This window comes from Gossypium arboreum, chromosome 5 (assembly GCF_025698485.1).
Source record: "Gossypium arboreum isolate Shixiya-1 chromosome 5, ASM2569848v2, whole genome shotgun sequence".
Taxonomy (NCBI): Eukaryota; Viridiplantae; Streptophyta; class Magnoliopsida; order Malvales; family Malvaceae; genus Gossypium; species Gossypium arboreum.
In genome coordinates this window covers 4,880,411-4,898,509 of record NC_069074.1, presented here as the reverse complement: position 1 = coordinate 4,898,509, position 18,099 = coordinate 4,880,411, and the positions used below count along the sequence as shown (strand labels likewise).

The 18,099-nt window shown below is 33.6% G+C and overlaps 1 long non-coding RNA gene across 1 annotated transcript; it reads left to right on the top strand.

Annotated features, from left to right (window-relative positions):
• The first annotated feature begins 5,030 nt into the window (after positions 1–5,030).
• On the top strand, positions 5,031–11,541 carry LOC128292693 (uncharacterized). The gene is made up of 2 exons (XR_008282635.1): positions 5,031–5,260; positions 11,507–11,541. It is a non-coding gene; the product is annotated as an uncharacterized LOC128292693 (long non-coding RNA).
• The last annotated feature ends 6,558 nt before the right edge of the window (positions 11,542–18,099 follow it).

Here is an 18,099-nt window from a genome sequence, read left to right as displayed (position 1 = left end):
TGAATGTGTAAAAAAGAACAAAGAAAAGCCAATCAAATTAGCATGAAACCGCCCAAAGAAAAACCTGTTTGTTGTTAACGTTTTGTAGGTAAGGAAAGGATTGAAAATCTAATTAAAAGAAAGAAGCTAAGTTAAACGAAGATGTAATCAAAATCCAAGAGAGAAAAGATGAATAGATAGAAAGATTTTTTAGAGAGTTGTGAAGGTTGGGGTGTTAATATTTGATTTGGAGAAACTTTGGGCAGGGTGTGACCGCTGCCCAAATGAGTACTAAAAAAAAAAAAAAAAAGTTGTAGGTTTTTTTTTTCAAATTATTTTTGTGCCAATTTGGTTTTACTAATAGAGGATGAGAGGTAATAACACACGAAGTTTTTTTTTACGTAAAATAAAATAAATAATTATTAATAAATTGTTATAACCATGCTAAAATAAAATAAATAATTATTAATAAATTGTTATAACCATGCTTTACAATAGAAATGTTCATGAGCTGGGTCGGATCGAGTTTAGATTGAGCCTAAATCGGGCTTATGCATGATTTTAACACACTTCATACTTACCCAAGCTTGGCCCGACTCAAAATATGAGCCTAAATTTTTATCCGAGTCCATCCTCATTTGTAAATGGCTAGCCCAAGCTCATTTTAGGTTCGCTCATATTGTTTTTTAAAATTATTAATTTTATATTTATTTATTTATTAAAAATTTATTTCTAGCCACCTTAATAATTTATAAGTCAGGGATAACTTGGCCTTGGTGGGACAATCTCGCACCCTATGAAGACCTTAACATAAGAAGCAACTAAGTGGCTTTCTCTCGCCCACCTCCTTCACGGTTGCCTCAGGTCTTACCTTATCTCGCTAGGGTTTCACACGCCCTGTCTCCTCATCCAACGAATGGTCATCGACTCCCCCACTTTTTTCTCTGCCACAACTCTTGCGGAACTTCATTCGTTCCTTGGGATACTTGACTAGGGACTCTACTACCGCCATGGCTCGCGTAAGGTCTAGAATCACTACGTTGAAGCTCAATCTTTAACCACAACTTAAGTCCATCGAGGAAATTAAATAGGGCTTCGCTTTCACCCATATTTGATATCTAAAATATCAACTCAACAAACTCACACACATAGTCGTGCACTGTCCAACATTTGGTAAGCCGCTTAAGCTTCGATCGGGCCTTTTCGTTTGCATACTTGGAGTAGAATTGTAGCCTAAACTCCCTCCAGAAGGCCTCCCAAGTATGAATACAGGCCATGTATCGTCACTCTTACAATGCCAACAAAGCAAGGCAACATCAGTTAAGTGCATCGAAGTAGTGCTTACCTTAAGAGCTATTTTTCTCAATTCTTATAATAGCCTAAATTTTCAGTATTGTCGAAACAGTGATTCGAGATCACTAAATTCGACAAATGAGTAGAAAATATTAATAATTTAGAGAATATAAGTTAAATGTGAAGTTAGGAAAATTTTTGAAATAGCGAATAGTATACTAGAAATAAATATTTAAAAAAAAATTAGAATCGGAAACGAGATATCGAGAGTTTGAAAATTTTAAAACGAGCCATAAATATTTTTATAAATATTTATGGAGTGTTAATAAGTTAGTATTAAAGTTTCGTCAAGAAATTTTAAAGTTTTGATAGGTAATTGAATAAAAAGGACTAAATTGTAACAAATGTAAAATTATGAAAAATGATTAAATAGCTTAAATGATAAAAGAAAGAGGGTTTAAAAGGAAAATAAACCCAAGGTCTACTTGGGCTGGACGGCAAGGGCATGAAATCAGCAGGAAAATTGATGAATTAAGGGCAAAATTGGAATATTTCAAAATTTACTTAATAAAGCTAGGACTAAAGTGGAATTATCTAGATTTCTCATTATTTTTCTGCATTCTCATCAGCAAAAACACCATAGAAGGGTTTTATTAAGCTGGTTTTTCATTTTTTACTGCAAGTAAGTTCAATTCTTGATTATTTCTTGAAATTTTTGTGATTTTATGACTTTTACAACTAGGTCCACTTGTTGAATTCATTAGTTTTTGATTTTATGAAAGAAATTGGAAGTTGCGATGAATATGTGCTGGAATTATATGATGATTTAGTATGGAATTAGAGCTTTAAATTGTTTATATGCTGATTTTATTGAAAGAATTGAACAGAAAGTGAATGTTTGGGACTTAATGGTGAAAGAGTTTGAAGTTAGGGTTTTATGTGGAAATTCTGAATTTAAATAATTTTGAAATAACTTATAATGTCTAGGTAAACCATTAATTGGGAAAAATTAGCTTCATTGAGGGGTAAATTGATCAAGGACTGAATTGTATGAACTGTGAAATTTGGGGCAAAAATCGAAATCAACATTTGCACTAAAACAGTTTTGGACAGCAGCAGTAGTCTAACTTTAAAAAATTACCAAAAATTTTAGAAATCGAATTATAGAAAGAATAAAATATAAAATTAAAGCTTATCGAGTCTAGTTTCTTATAGAAGAAACGGTGTAAGCAACGGAATTGTAAATAATGAGATATAATATATTTTGTAAGACAATGTCAGAATGAATTTGGGTTCCCCTGTTTTGACTTTGAAAAATCATAAAAAATTGAATAAAAATAATTAGGGGCTTAAATTTATATGTTTATAATCCTGAATGAGTCTATTTTTAAGAGAAACAAACAGGAAAATCATTTGAATCCTGTACAAGGAGATAATTAATTTTTAGTGAAGAAGGGTTGGAACTGTCAGACAACAGAACAGGGGAGATTTCAATGAATAAACTGTATTAATTGGCCCAACCAAAAATCATGAAATTTTTATGGTAAGAAGATATGTGAGTCTAGTTTCATAAAAAATTAGCGGATCTTAATTTTGAATTCTGTAGCAAAAGATAAAAATAATTTAGTGACTATGACACGGATTGACAGCATTGGAATATACATAAGTAAATAATGAAATTATAGATAATATTACTTATAAGCGGGTTGAAGATGAAGCCAATACTGATAAGTGAATGATTTTACAATGATAGATCGAGAACCCGAAGCAAGTCGAGGAAAAGAAAAAGTAGCTGATTAGTCCCTGAACTTTCACAAATTTTACAAATCGACCCAGGTAAGTTCATATGGTTGAAGTTTAATGATTATATGTTAATTTTATGAATTATATAATGTATGATGAAATATATTTATTGATGAATAGAGAATAAAATAACAACCCGAAAATCGAATAAATGATCAAATTGAGTGGAACGTCGGATTTGAGTACTTCTGATCAGTGACAAGTGATAAGTGGTAGCTTTAGCTACACTTATCTGATCAATGACAAGTGATAAGTGATAAGTGGTAGTTTTAGCTACACTTATCTAATCAGTGACAAGTGATAAATGATAAGTGGTAGCTTTAGCTACACTTATCTTATCAATGACAAGTAATAAGTGATAAGTGGTAGTTTTAGCTACACTTATCTGATCAGTGACAAGTGATAAATGTGATCAGTGTAAGACCGTGACAGGACTATGACTTCAAAAAGTGATAAGTGATCATACGCAAGACCATAGTTATACTATGGCAAAGTGAAAGTGAAATACTCAATTTTCCGTAACCATTCCCTAATTTGGTTAAAGAATGATATGTGACAAATGGGCCCAAAAGAATTAAAGGAAAAGAATTAAAGGGAACTCACCAATGACTGTGGTTGACAGGTGAACTTAATAATTGTATATATTGTATAAGTGTATAAATATTTGGTAAGATTTATGTTTTATGCCTATGAACTTACTAAGCTTCTATAAGCTTATTTGAGTGTATTCAATGTCTCTTGTAGATTGACGTGGAAGTATACGGAGGATCGGATTAACACAGAGGATCGCACTATCTAGATTATCTCCGGTAGCATTTGTAAATTTCCTTTTTGATTTATATGGCATGTATAAGGTTTGATGATTATATAAATGCTAAGACTTGTTTAATGAATATATATTAAAGTAAAGAATGATGAATATGTTAAATAGTATGATTATAATAGAAGAATAATTTGGTATCAAATTGATTGAAATGAATTGGTTGGTTGGATTGGTCTCGGTTTTAAAATTTGCAGGGAAGGTTAGATATTTATAAAGAGGTTATATTGAACAAAAAAAAAAAAACTTTGTAACATTCCGAAATAGGGCCTAAACGGAACAGTTGTTGCGAAACCACAAATTCAGGGTAAAAAAAATATTTTATTATTATTTTGAGGTTCATGGTATGATTACATGATTGTGTGAAAATTTCGTGATAAAATTCTATGCATAAAGTGCTTAAATTGAGGTTAGGGACTAAATCGAATAATTTGCAAAACTTGCATTCTAGAAGTTTTTAGTATGAAATTATTTTGGAATATTAATTAGGAGATCTTAAATGGTAATTTGACCAATTTTAAGTTCATGGACAAAATTAGGACATGGAAGGAATTTTTGAAAGTTTAGTAAGGAAGGGCATTTTGGTCATTTGGTTATTAACATTAATAAAAAGGTAAAAAAGATGATAAAATTGTATCATCTTCTTCAAGTTACTAGCAGAACCTTACCTCTCTCCATAGCTGGGGTTTCTTCAACTTTCAAGCTTCATAATCAAGAAGAGCGAAATTCGAGAGTAGATCGGGAAAAGAAAAGTAAAGGACTAAATTGTAAAGTTTAGTCACATTTTGTATCGAGGTAAGTTTACAGTAAATAAATGCAATATTCTTTTATTTTACATTATTATTGTCAATTTCAGCATTTATATATTTATGTTATGAAAATATTTAAAGTCGAATTTAAGGTGAAGTGTGAGAGGAAAAGTGTTAGAAAGCCGGTTGAACCACAGGAATGTTAGGATATTAGGGTTGACAGGACGAGCGAAATGAGCCATGTAAGTCCATATTAGAAATATGGCTTTGGAGACAGGATTGAGCCATGTAAGTCCATATTATATATGGCATTGGAGAGAGAATAATTCATGTAAGTCCATGTCAAAGACATGGCATTGGCGAGATATTGATAGGCAGAAGCGACCCTAGTATCCTTAGTATTCCGAGTGGTTCAACGGGTCAGGATACGAGTTAAATTACAGTGAATTAACAGCAAAGGAAAAGTAGATTATACTTATGAAAAAGGAAAGGTCAGGTAAGAAATAAGGTAAGGGAATAAAGAAGAAGATAGAAATTGAGAAGTAAAGAAATTTATGATGTTAGATGATATTATGCATAATTATCCATTATGTTGAATGTTGTGATTTATTTGCTTGTAAGCTTACTAAGCCTAGTGCTTAATCTCTTTATTTTCTTCTTCTTATAGTACTTATCTAGCCACTCGGGGATCGAAGGAAGCGTCGGAGGCCGATCACACTATCAAAGAAATAACTCGGTATAATTAGGCGTTTTGTTTTGTGTATGGCATGTATAGAAACTTAGCCACTTTTGGTATAATATGAACAATGAATGATGTGTAAATACTTGCTAGTGATTAGCTAATAAAATGGCCGATGATATGCATGTTTATTAATATGTATGATTGAATGGTGATTATCACATGAAAATTATGAAAATGTGAAAGTAACCTAAAAACAGATTCAAGTAACAGCAATGACGTAACTTTGAAAAATCACTAAAATTGTATAAACATAGTTTGAAGATGAATAATATATGAAACTAAAGCTTATTATGTCTATTTTCTTATGGAATAATAAAAATAGGTAAAGGTATTATATTTCATGATATATTTGAGTTTTAGTGAAACAGGGTCAGAGCAATTTCTGGAACCCCTGTTTCAACTTTGGAAATTCACCATAAATTTTACAAAACTAATTAGAAGGTATACTTTATATGGTTATAATCCTTGTTGAGTATAGTTTTAAGAGAAACAAACGGCTTAGTGATATGAATTTTTTACAGGAACAAACATGGTTCGTAGTAACAAGAGGTTAGTGCAGTCGAGTTTTGAAACAGGGGAAACTTTAACTAATAAATTGTACTAATTGGCCAAGTCAAAAATCTATGAAAAAAATTAGTAGATAGATATATGAGTCTAGTTTCAGGAAAAATTTACGGATCTTAATTTCAAGTTTCGGAACTCAAGATATGAATTTTTAGGCGACTACGACGCAGAATGGCAGCACATTCCGAAATGCTTAAATAAACAATTTAAACCTATTTAAGGGATAGAATAAGTTTAGTAATGCCTCGTGCTTGATTCTGGCAACAGTCTCGGGTAAGGAGTGTTACATTTATTGGTATCAGAGCAGGTTTAGTCAGTTCTCGGAACAGTTAGTGTGAGAAAAGTCTAGCTATACATGCCATACTTGTATTTTGATAGTGTGACGACTCGGCGATTTTTTTAAATATTTTGTTTTATAGTAATGGATCCGGGCAGCCGGTGATGATGATGTAGAAAGTAATGTGCCTGCTTCCACGGAGGGCGGCGCCATCGAGAATAGGCCGATAATAGTTGATCGGGGAGGAGTGACTCGAGAAGCTCTCTTCCGAGCTTTGAATGATTTGTTTGCCGAGTTCGTTAAATGCGAATCCGGATTAGACCTCCACCCCTCATGATTCTCGGGCTACCCATGTAGCTCAAGCTTCCCGATCACAGTGCATGAGTAGAGAAAAACCACCAGTTGATAGAATCAGGAAACAAGGGGCAGAAGAGTTCCGAGCAACAAAAGATGATGATGCAGAAAGAGCAGAATTTTGGTTAGAAAATACTATCAGAGTCTTTGACGAATTATCTTGTACACCCGAGGAATGTATGAAATGTGTAGTATCACTTCTTAGAGACTCAGCCTACTACTGGTGGAAGACACTTGTATCAGTTGTACCGAAAGAGAGGGTCACTTGGGATTTCTTTCAGGAAGAATTTCGTAAAAAGTACATCAGTCAGAGGTTTATTGACCAGAAGAGAAAGGAATTCCTGGAATTGAAACAAGGCAATATGACGGTGACCGATTATGAGCGTGAATTTGTCGTGCTCGATAAATATGCTCAAGAATGTGTGTCCACAGAGGCTATCCTGTAAAAGGTTTGAGGATGGGTTAAATGATGATATCCATTGTCGGTGGGTGTCCTAGAAATAAAAGAGTTCGTTATTTTAGTTGAGAAAGCCTGTAAGGCAGAGGAGCTATTAAAAAGAAAAGGCAAAGTTGAGACAGAGACACAAGATACAAAGAAGAGACAGATGAGCAGATCATTTCAGGCTACATCCAAGAGGCCCAGAGAGTTTTCTACCAGATCTAGCTTTTCGGCAGGACAATCTAGTCAGAATAGAGGTAGCATATTTAAGGATCCGAAGGCTCAGACCACCTCGACTACGAGTGTAGGTAATGTCAGACAGGGTAGATCAGGGTGTCCACGGTGTGGTAGACTTCATTATGGTCCTTGTCGGGCAGGCGAAAATGTTTGCTATAAATGTGGTGCTCCAGATCATTTTGTACGAGAATGTCCAGAAGTGGCTAGCCGAGAGGTAACACAGAGTGCTAGATCCGGAAATGCTCCTACTAGAGGCAGATCACCGAGGCAATCGGGAGTAGGAGCAAATAATGAGGTACCTCTAGAGATTCTATTTGTGAGACCGGATGTTAGAGCCCCTGCAAGGACTTATGCTATTCGTGCACGCGAAGAGGCATCCTCCCCCGATGTGATTACGGGTACATTTTCTCTACATGATATTAATGTCATTGCTCTGATTGATCCGGGTTCAACTCATTGTTATGTTTGTATGAAATTGATGCCTAGTATAAGTATGCCTATAGAATCTACAGAATTTGTGATTAAAGTATCGAATCCATTAGGCAAGCATGTATTAGTAGATAAGGTATGTAGAAATTGTCCTTTAATGATTAGAGGCTATTGTTTTCCGGCCGATCTCATGCTATTGCCATTTGATGAGTTTGATGTGATTCTTGGTATGGATTGGTTGACTACACATGATGTGATAGTGAATTGTGGAAAGAAATTCATTGAGTTGAAGTATGAAAATGGTAAAATTCTTGGGTTAATTCGGAAGAGTCGATAGTTCATTTCCTATAATTTCGTTATGTCCGCTCGTAAATACTTGAGAAAAGGGTATGAAGCTTATCTTGCTTTTGTGTTGAACACTAAAGATTGAATTGAAAATTGAATCGATGCACGTGGTATGTGAGTTTCTCGATGTGTTTAGGAAGAACTACCGGTTTGCCTCTGTTAGAGAAGTTGAGTTTGGTATTGAGTTGATTCCGGTACCACGCCCATTTCTATTGCTCCTTATAGAATGGCTCTATTGGAATTGAAAGAATTGAAAGCTCGATTGCAGGAATTAACAGATAAAGGCTTTGTAAGACCCAGAGTTCACCATGGGTGCACCAGTGTTATTTGTGAAAAAAAAGACGGATCGATGAGATTGTGCATAGATTATCGGCAACTTAACAAGGTAACGATGAAAGAACAAGTATCCATTGCCTATAATTGATGATTTGTTTGATCAATTGAAGGAGCTACTGTGTTTTCAAGATAGATTTGAGATCCGGATACTATCGATTATGAGTTAAAGAGTCGATGTCCTGAAGATCGCTTCCGGACTAGGTATGGTCATTATGAGTTCCTTGTGATGCCATTTGGCTTGACTAATGCTCCTGCCATTTTTATGGACTTAATGAACCGAATTTTTAGACCATACTTAGATAAGTTTGTAGTTGTGTTCATTGATGATATTTTGATTTATTCTCATGATGAGACTGAGCATACAGAGCATTTGAGAACAGTTTACAAATTCGAGAGATAATCGGTTGTATGCCAAGTTCAAGAAAAGTGAGTTCAGTTACGAAGTTGGTTTTCTTGGACATATTGTCTCGGTGAAGGTATTAAGGTTGATCTGAGTAAGATTTCAACCATTGTTGATTGGAAGCCTCCTAGAAATGTATCGAAGTTAGAAGTTTTCTTGGTCTTCGGATATTATAGACGATTTGTGGAGGGATTTTCCATGATAGCTACCCTGATTGTGAGGCTGCTATGGAAGGATGTTAAGTTTGAATGGATGAGAAGTGCCAACAAAGTTTTGACAAGTCAAAGGCATTATTGACTGAAGCTCCTATCTTAGTACAGTAGGAACCGGGTAAAGAATTTGTGATTCTGATGATGCATCCTTGAATGGGCTCGGTTGTGTACTCATGCAGGAAGGAAAGGTAATTGCTTATGCCTCTAGACAATTGAAGCCACATGAGAAAAATTATCCGACACATGATTTAGAGCTAGTGCTATTGTATTTGCATTGAAGATTTGGAGACATTATTTGTATGGTGAAAGGTGCTGGGATATTTACCGATCATAAAAGCTTGAAATACTTGATGACTCAAAAGATTTGAATTTGAGGCAAAGAAGATGGTTGGAATTGCTTAAAGATTATGAGTTAGTGATTGATTATCACCCGTAAGGCAAATGTAGTTCTTGACGCTTTAAGCAGAAACTTTTATTTACATTGCGAGCTTTGAATACCAATTTAGCCATGTCGGATGATGGTTCTATTTTAGCTGAATTTAGAGCTAAACCGGTATTTCTTGAAGAGATTTGTGAAGCTCGGAAAGATGATAATGAGTTACAAGCTAAAAGAGTTCAATGTGAGTCGGGCATAGAATCGATTTCGGATTGGTTCGATGGTTGTTTGATTTTCGAGAGGTAATTTGTGTACCAAAGAATGATGAGCTTATTCGAAAGATTTTACGGAAGCACATAGCAGTTCTTTATCTATTCATCCAGCGGTACAAAATGTATAATGATTTGAAGAAATTGTATTGGTGGGTAGGAATGAAAAGAGATATTTCGAGTTTGTTTCTAGATGCTTGATTTGTCAACGGTAAAGGCGAACATCGGTACCTCGGGATTATTGCAACTTTGTACTAGTTAGGAATGGAAATGGGACAGAGTTACTATGGATTTTGTGACAGGATTGCCATTAACACTGAAAAAGAAAGATGCAATATGGGTTGTGATTGATAAGCTAACTAAGTCGGCTCATTTTATCCCAATCCGTATGGATTATTCACTTGACAAGTTAGCCGAGTTATACATTTCGAGATAGTTAGACTACATGGAGTGCCATTATCGATCATTTCGCATGAGATCCAAGATTTACTTCACGGTTCGGAAGAAGTTACAAGAGGCTTTAGGTACGAAGTTGAGTTTTAGTACGGCTTTTCACCCTCAGACCGATGGTCAGTCAGAGAGAGTTATTCAGGTACTTGAAGATATGCTTAGATGTTGTGTATTAGAATTTCAAGGTAGTTGGGAAAAATACTTACCATTGGTAGAGTTTGCCTACAATAATAGTTATCGATCAAGTTTGAAGATGGCACCTTATGAAGCTTTGTATGGACGTAAATGCCGCACACCTTTATATTGGATGAGCTTAAAAAAGCCGATTCTGAGGTTGATCTAGTTAAAGAAACGGAAGAAAAGTGAAAGTTATCGAAATTGTTTAAAAGCGACTTGAGACGAGCGTAAGTCGTATGCGATTTAAAAAGAAAGAGATCGAATATCAAGTTGGTGACAAAGTTTTTTGAAAGTATCCCGTGGAAGAAAGTTCTCGATTTGGCAAGAAAGGCAAACTAAGTCCACGTTTTATTGGACCGTTTGAAGTGATTGAGAGAGTCGGACCATTAGCATATCGGTTAGCTTTACCGATTGAGTTAGAAGATTAATAATGTATTTCATGTGTCTATGCTACGTCGTTATCGTTCAGATCGTCACATGTGATTTCTCAAACAGAGGTTGAGATTGAAAGACATGACTTACGGTGAAGAACCCAGAAAGATTCTAGCTCGAGAGGTAAAGCAATTAAGGAACAAAAGTATTGTACTTGTGAAAGTACTATGGAATAGGCATGGGGTAGACGAGGCTACATGGGAACCCGAAGAGGCTATCAAAACAGTACCCATATCTCTTCACGGTAAGATTTTGGGACGAAAATCCCTAAAGGGGAGAAATGTAACATTCAAAATATGGCCTAAACGGAGCAGTGGTTGCGAAACCACAAATTCAGGGTAAAAAAATATTTTATTATTATTTTGAGGTTCATGGTATGATTACATGATTGTGTGAAAATTTCGTGATAAAATTCTATGCATAAAGTGCTTAAATTGAGGTTAGGGACTAAATCGAATAATTTGCAAAACTTGCATTCTAGAAGTTTTAGTATGAAATTATTTTGGAATATTAATTAGGAGATCTTAAATGGTAATTTGACCAATTTTAAGTTCATGGACAAAATTAGGACATGGAAGGAATTTTTGAAAGTTTAGTAAGGAGGGCATTTTGGTCATTTGGTTATTAACATTAATAAAAGGTAAAAAGATGATAAAATTGTATCATCTTCTTCAAGTTACCAGCAGAACCTTACCTCTCTCCATAGCTGGGGTTTCTTCAACTTTCAAGCTTCATAATCAAGAAGAGCGAAATTCGAGAGTAGATCGGGGAAAAGAAAAAGTAAAGGACTAAATTGTAAAGTTTAGTCACATTTTGTATCGAGGTAAGTTTACAGTAAATAAATGCAATATTCTTTTATTTTACATTACTATTGTCAATTTCCAGCATTTATATATTTATGTTATGAAAATATTTAAAGTCGAATTTAAGGTGAAGTGACGGAGGAAAAGTGTTAGAAAGCCGGTTGAACCCTAGGAATGTTAGGATATTAGGGTTGTGAGGAGAGAACGAAATGAGCCATGTAAGTCCATATTAGAAATATGGCTTTGGAGACAGGATTGAGCCATGTAAGTCCATATTATATATGGCATTGGAGACAGGAATAATTCATGTAAGTCCATGTCAAAGACATGGCATTGGCGAGATATTGATAGACAGAGCGACCCTAGTATCCTTAGTATTCCGAGTGGTTCAACGGGTCAGGATACGAGTTAAATTACAGTGAATTAACAGCAAAGGAAAAGTAGATTATACTTATGAAAAGGAAAGGTCGGTAAGAAAGAAGGTAAGGGAATAAAGAAGAAGATAGAAATTGAGAAGTAAAGAAATTTATGATGTTAGATGATATTATGCATAATTATCCATTATGTTGAATGTTGTGATTTATTTGCTTGTAAGCTTACTAAGCCTAGTGCTTAATCTCTTTATTTTCTTCTTCTTATAGTACTTATCTAGCCACCCGGGATCGAAGGAAGCGTCGGAGGCCGATCACACTATCAAAGAAATAACTCGGTATAATTAGGCGTTTTGTTTTGTGTATGGCATGTATAGAAACTTAGCCACTTTTGGTATAATATGAACAATGAATGATGTGTAAATACTTGCTAGTGATTAGCTAATAAAATGGCCGATGATATGCATGTTTATTAATATGTATGATTGAATAGTGATTATCACATGAAAATTATGAAAAATGTGAAAGTAACCTAAAAACAGATTCAAGTAACAGCAATGACGTAACTTTGAAAAATCACTAAAATTGTATAAACATAGTTTGAAGATGAATAATATATGAAATTAAAGCTTATTATGTCTATTTTCTTATGGAATAATAAAAATAGGTAAAGGTATTATATTTCATGATATATCTGAGTTTTAGTGAAACAGGGTCAGAGCGATTTCTGGAACCCTGTTTCAACTTTGGAAATTCACCATAAATTGTAAAAACTAATTAGAAGGTATACTTTATATGGTTATAATCCTTGTTGAGTCTAGTTTTAAGAGAAACAAACGGCTTAGTGATATGAATTTTTACAGGAAGAAACATGGTTCGTAGTAACAAGAGGTTAGTGCAGATCGAGTTTTGAAACAGGGAAATTTTAACTAATAAACTGTACTAATTGGCCAAGTCAAAATCTATGAAAAATTAGTAGATATATATATGAGTCTAGTTTCAGGAAAAATTTACGGATCTTAATTTCGAGTTTGAACTCAAGATATGAATTTTAGGCAACTACTGACGCAGAATGGCAGACATTCAAATGCTTAAATAAACAATTTAAACCTATTTAAGGGATAGAATAAGTTTAGTAATGCCTCGTGCTCGATTCTGGCAACAGTCTCGGGTAAGGAGTGTTACAAACTTTGAGATTTTGCGAAAAATTCCCTATGGTTTCGATTTAATTCTGGTTTGGTCTCGAAGTATGTTTTGGGCTTTGGAGGCCCATCTAAAGGACGTCATGACATGTTTTAGTAAATGAATAGTATTTAACTCGTATTAACGAAAAAAATAATTCGGTAAACTCCGGTAATGCCTCGTACCCTATTTCGGTGATGAATACGGGTAAGGGGTGTTACAATTCTGGTTACACGAAAGTATTGGTCAGCACTCCAAAGGAAGTTGTCCACATCTTTGGCATCCCTTGTGCCTTTAAACTTCTTTGGCTTCCACACATCTCAATAATTTGACCATATTGGCACACCACTATCCTTGGTTGCCTTGATGCTCGAAAGCTCACTCTTGAGCTTCTTGATCTCGCCTTGCGTCAGCTCCACTAAAGCTTCAAAGTTTTCGTTCTTCCGGACAAACTCGCCCAATGCCTCTCTTATAGCCCAATTAAACTCCTCCATGAGTTGCTCATTTAGCCTATCTTAAGACACAATCATCTCAGACTTAATCTTTGTAAGGGAATCTTCGATGTCCTTTACCCTTATAAGGACATCGCTCACAATAAACTCGACCTTAGCCATCCTGGTCTTTACAGTATTCACAAAGTCCATCGACAAAACCTTCTAGCTCTTCACAGTATCTTGATTCTTAACCACGTTGTCCTATTGCTCGTCCATCTTCTTAATCTTATTAACTATCGTCACTCACCACCACGGTGCTAGAAATGCAAACTCTGATACCACTTGCCATGTGCCAAGACTTTAGCTTCAGTCATGTGCTGCCTTAGACTTGGATTTCTTGCCCATGAGCCTAGGTGATACATGCATGGATGGGATGAAATTTATTAAATTTCATTCACCGAAGCTACCAATTTTCAAGATTAAGAAATCAACAGACTTGTGATGACTTTTTGGATGGGATGTAACACCCCCTACCCGTATCCATTGTCGGAATAGGTACGAGGCATTACCGGAGTTTACTGAATATTTTCAGATAATTCTGAGTCATTTATTATTCATATTTTGAAAATAATCATAACATCTCTCTATTGGGCCCTCGAAGCCCCAAACATACATTAAAAACCAACCGGAATTAAATCAGGATCATAAAAAAAATTTTTGCAAAATCTTAAATTTTATTTTTATTTAAGTACTTACCATTTCAATGTTTCTTATAATTAAACATGTTATCATTCAATCAATAGCTTGGCACTTGTCTAAGCGTCAAACAACATCATTGTTAGTATACTTGCACATATTTCATATAAATTCAACATTGATATACTTATTTTCTCGACATGTCACACTTGAGTTTAATAATTGTCTTTATTTACATAATTTCCTTGTATCAACATCTCAAAGATAATCATATGTACATGTCATGAAACATATCATTCTCTTACCGTTTCTTCATAAGTATATATCAATCATTTCATTATATCAATATTTCATGCTCCATCATTTCCATATATTTTATGCATATTTATTACGGTAAAGTTTATATCAAACTTAACATAAATTATATTCCATGTACTTATTCTTATTTCGTTTATCTATCTTCATAATTATTTCATACAACTATTATGTACATATATTTCCACATGATCAGTTATTGTAAACATTCCACACAACCATTTCATATAACCATTCGTCATCTGATACATATTACCTGAATATCAATTGTTTAATAGATGTCATCGCGTCTCCCATCCACGGTCTTATTTATCTTTGACATGATGCCATAGTGTCTTTCAACTATGGTCTTACTCATTTTCTGTCATTTTGCCATGGTATCTTTCAACCATGGTCTTATTCATTTCATGTCACGCTGCAATGATATCTTTCAACCATGGTCTTATTCATTTCCCGTCATGTTGCCATGGTATCTTTCAACCATGGTCTTAATCATTTCATATCACGTTGTCATGGTATCTTTCAACCATGGTCTTACACATTTCATATCAGGTTGCCATGGTATCTTTCAACCATGGTCTTACACATTTCATATCGAGAGCACACCCATGAACCTCATCCTTACGATGGGATTACCGGTCGAGCTAAATCCGTAATATAAACTCATAGAGTATTGTCGGGATTACCAGTCCAATCCAGGCTAAATTCAGACCCTGATTCGGATTACCTGTCCGGGCTAAATCCATTTACACGTATTCTTCGGGAGGGTTATATCAGGATAGAATCACCCGTCCGGGCTAGATCCTTTTTACCGTCAATTCCTTTTCAGAGATCCATCGAATTTTCCTTTCATTCAACCGGGATTTCTTCCTCTTTTTATCAAATATGTTAATGTTTCATCAATTTTCATACAATGAACATTCAAATCATATTTATATCAAAAACATACATTTCAAGCATTTAAGAATATAATTCAAGTTATACGAACTTACCTAGCGAAATTGTAGAAATATCAAGATTCAGGGATATTTTGGTAATTTACCATTTTCCCAATTTTCACCCAATCTTAAATTGAAAATTTCTTAAATTGAAAATTTCTTAAATTGAAAATTTCTTAAATTGAAAATTTCATTCAATTTATTAATTTAGATAATAAAACAATTCATTTCCTTCAATTTGGTCATTTTGACATTTTTTTACAAAATTGCCCCCTAAAGTTTTACTTTTATTCAATTTAGTCCTTAAGCCTAAAACATGCAAATTAGCCATGCTAGCTGAATATTCATATATATTTTCCTCCTCCTCCTCTCCATTCCACATCCTTAATGTATATAACACATTTGTAAGTAACATTATCTATAATCTTTATTATTTACTTTTATGAATATTCAAGTTGTCCATCTGTGTCATAGTCACTAAATTATTTATATCTGGAGCTCTAGAACTCGAAATTAAGATCCGCTAATTTTTCCTGAAACTAAACTCATATATCTTCTTTACATAAAAGTTTCAGAATTTTTTGTTTAGTCAGTAAGTACAGTTTATTCTTTAAAGTTACCCCTGTTCTGTTGTCTAATAGTTGTGACCCTGCTTCACTAAATATTAATTATATCCTAGTATAAAATTCAAATGATGTTTCCATTTATTTATCTTTAAAATAGACTCATTCAAGATTCTAAAAATATAAATTTAAGCCCATAATTATTTTTCTCCAATTTTTTATGATTCTTCAAAGTCAGAACAGGGGAACCCCAAATCATTCTGACCTTGTCTCACAAAATTTACTATATCTCATGATTTACAACTCCATTTCTTACATAATTCTTCTATAATAAAATAGACTCAATAAGCTTTAATTTCATATTTTATTCATCCTATAATTCGATTTATATAATTTTTGGTGATTTTTCAAAGTTAGACTACTGCTGCTGCCCAGAACTATTTTAGTGCAAGATATTAATTACCATGTTTATAACACCCTTATTTTATTTTTCTACACTATTTCTTATCACTTTCTCTTATTTTCTCTTCACTAACATGACAAGAACATAAGACCATATATAAGAAAACTCTAAATCAACATCAATTCCATGCTTTTTCAACAATATTAAACTTAAAAATATATTGAAATCTTGATGTTCTTACCTTTTCTTATTGACTTCAATCTTTAACTTGATTTTTCTCTCTCCTCCAGCTTCTATTTCTTGAATCCAACTTGATATTCTTACTCCCCATCATCTCCTTGCTATCTTTCTCTCTTGATGGCTATGGAAATTCTTTCAATTTTTAAGTGAAAATAATGAATTTTTGGTGGAAGGACTAAATTGTAAAGAAATAAAACTTATTTTCTTCTTCTTCTCTTACGTTGGTTTGCATGGGAAAGGAAAGTTGATGATAATTCTTCATCTTTCCTTCCTTTTATACTAAATAAATAATAATATAATAGTAATAAATATCTCATAAAATATTAATAAAATAATATTTATCTAATTAATTAATTTAAAATATCATCAACATAATCATTACATTCTAGAATTATCTCTCTTACTAATTGACCATTTTTCCCTTCATGATCTTTTAGAATTCCATCCGTGAGTCATCATTTAATTTGGTAAAATTACAATTTAGTCCCTCATAAATTTTCACCTATTCAATTTGGTCCTAATTCATCAATTTTTCTTGGTTTCTAGATCATTCCACCCTTAAAATATTTACACCATTAGTCCTTCAGCTTTTTTATATTTACACTTCAACCCCTTAAATTTTGAGTATTTACTCTTGTGCAACAAAACTTTTCTCATCTTTGCAATTTAGTCCTTTCTTGAATTAATATATCATAATATTCTTCCCAATATTGGCATAACTCAAAATTTCCCCTTTTTTCACTTTATTTCCTTATTTTACTATATCACGGATAATATTTTACTGTAAAAATTTTCGGGGTATTACATGGTATCTAGGCATTTCTAGGTTGAGATTTCTCATGGCGTTTGAAGATCTATCTCTTAACTTCAAAACGAACTTTGAATCACTGAGAAAATTTCAAGTTTGGGAGCTCAAGTTATGATCATTTTACTGAAGACTGAGCGAGCATAATTTTTGGACGAGATTATGACGAGAATTACGAGCTTTGAGCTTTTAATTCAAGTTTAAATCATATTGGGTTTGGGTTTTAGGCTTAATTTTGAGTTTTATGTCAACAAAAAAGTTTAATTTAAAACTACTTCTAGTATACTTAAAAGGAGACAAGTTGTTTTCATTAACAAACTTTTTAACTCTAGGAGTTTGTTTCTTTATGCAAGATTTCTTTTTTTGTGATTTTTAGAAGTAATTTTCTTCTTGATTTTCTTCAATGAGCCATGGGAATTTATTGTTCACCTCTCAATTTGCCAATGATTATTTTTTAGAGGGTTGATTAGAGTCATTAATTGACTTTGTTGGGATTTATATCTCAAAGGGTTCAATTGGACATTTATGCTTCTATCCATCTTATCTATCTGTTTATCATTCGATCTTCCACTTTGCTTTAATTTATCTTTTCTCTATTTAGTTGTTATTCTGAATATTTATCTTTTATTATTTTTTAATTTTATTATTTTTTTTATTTCCTTTGTT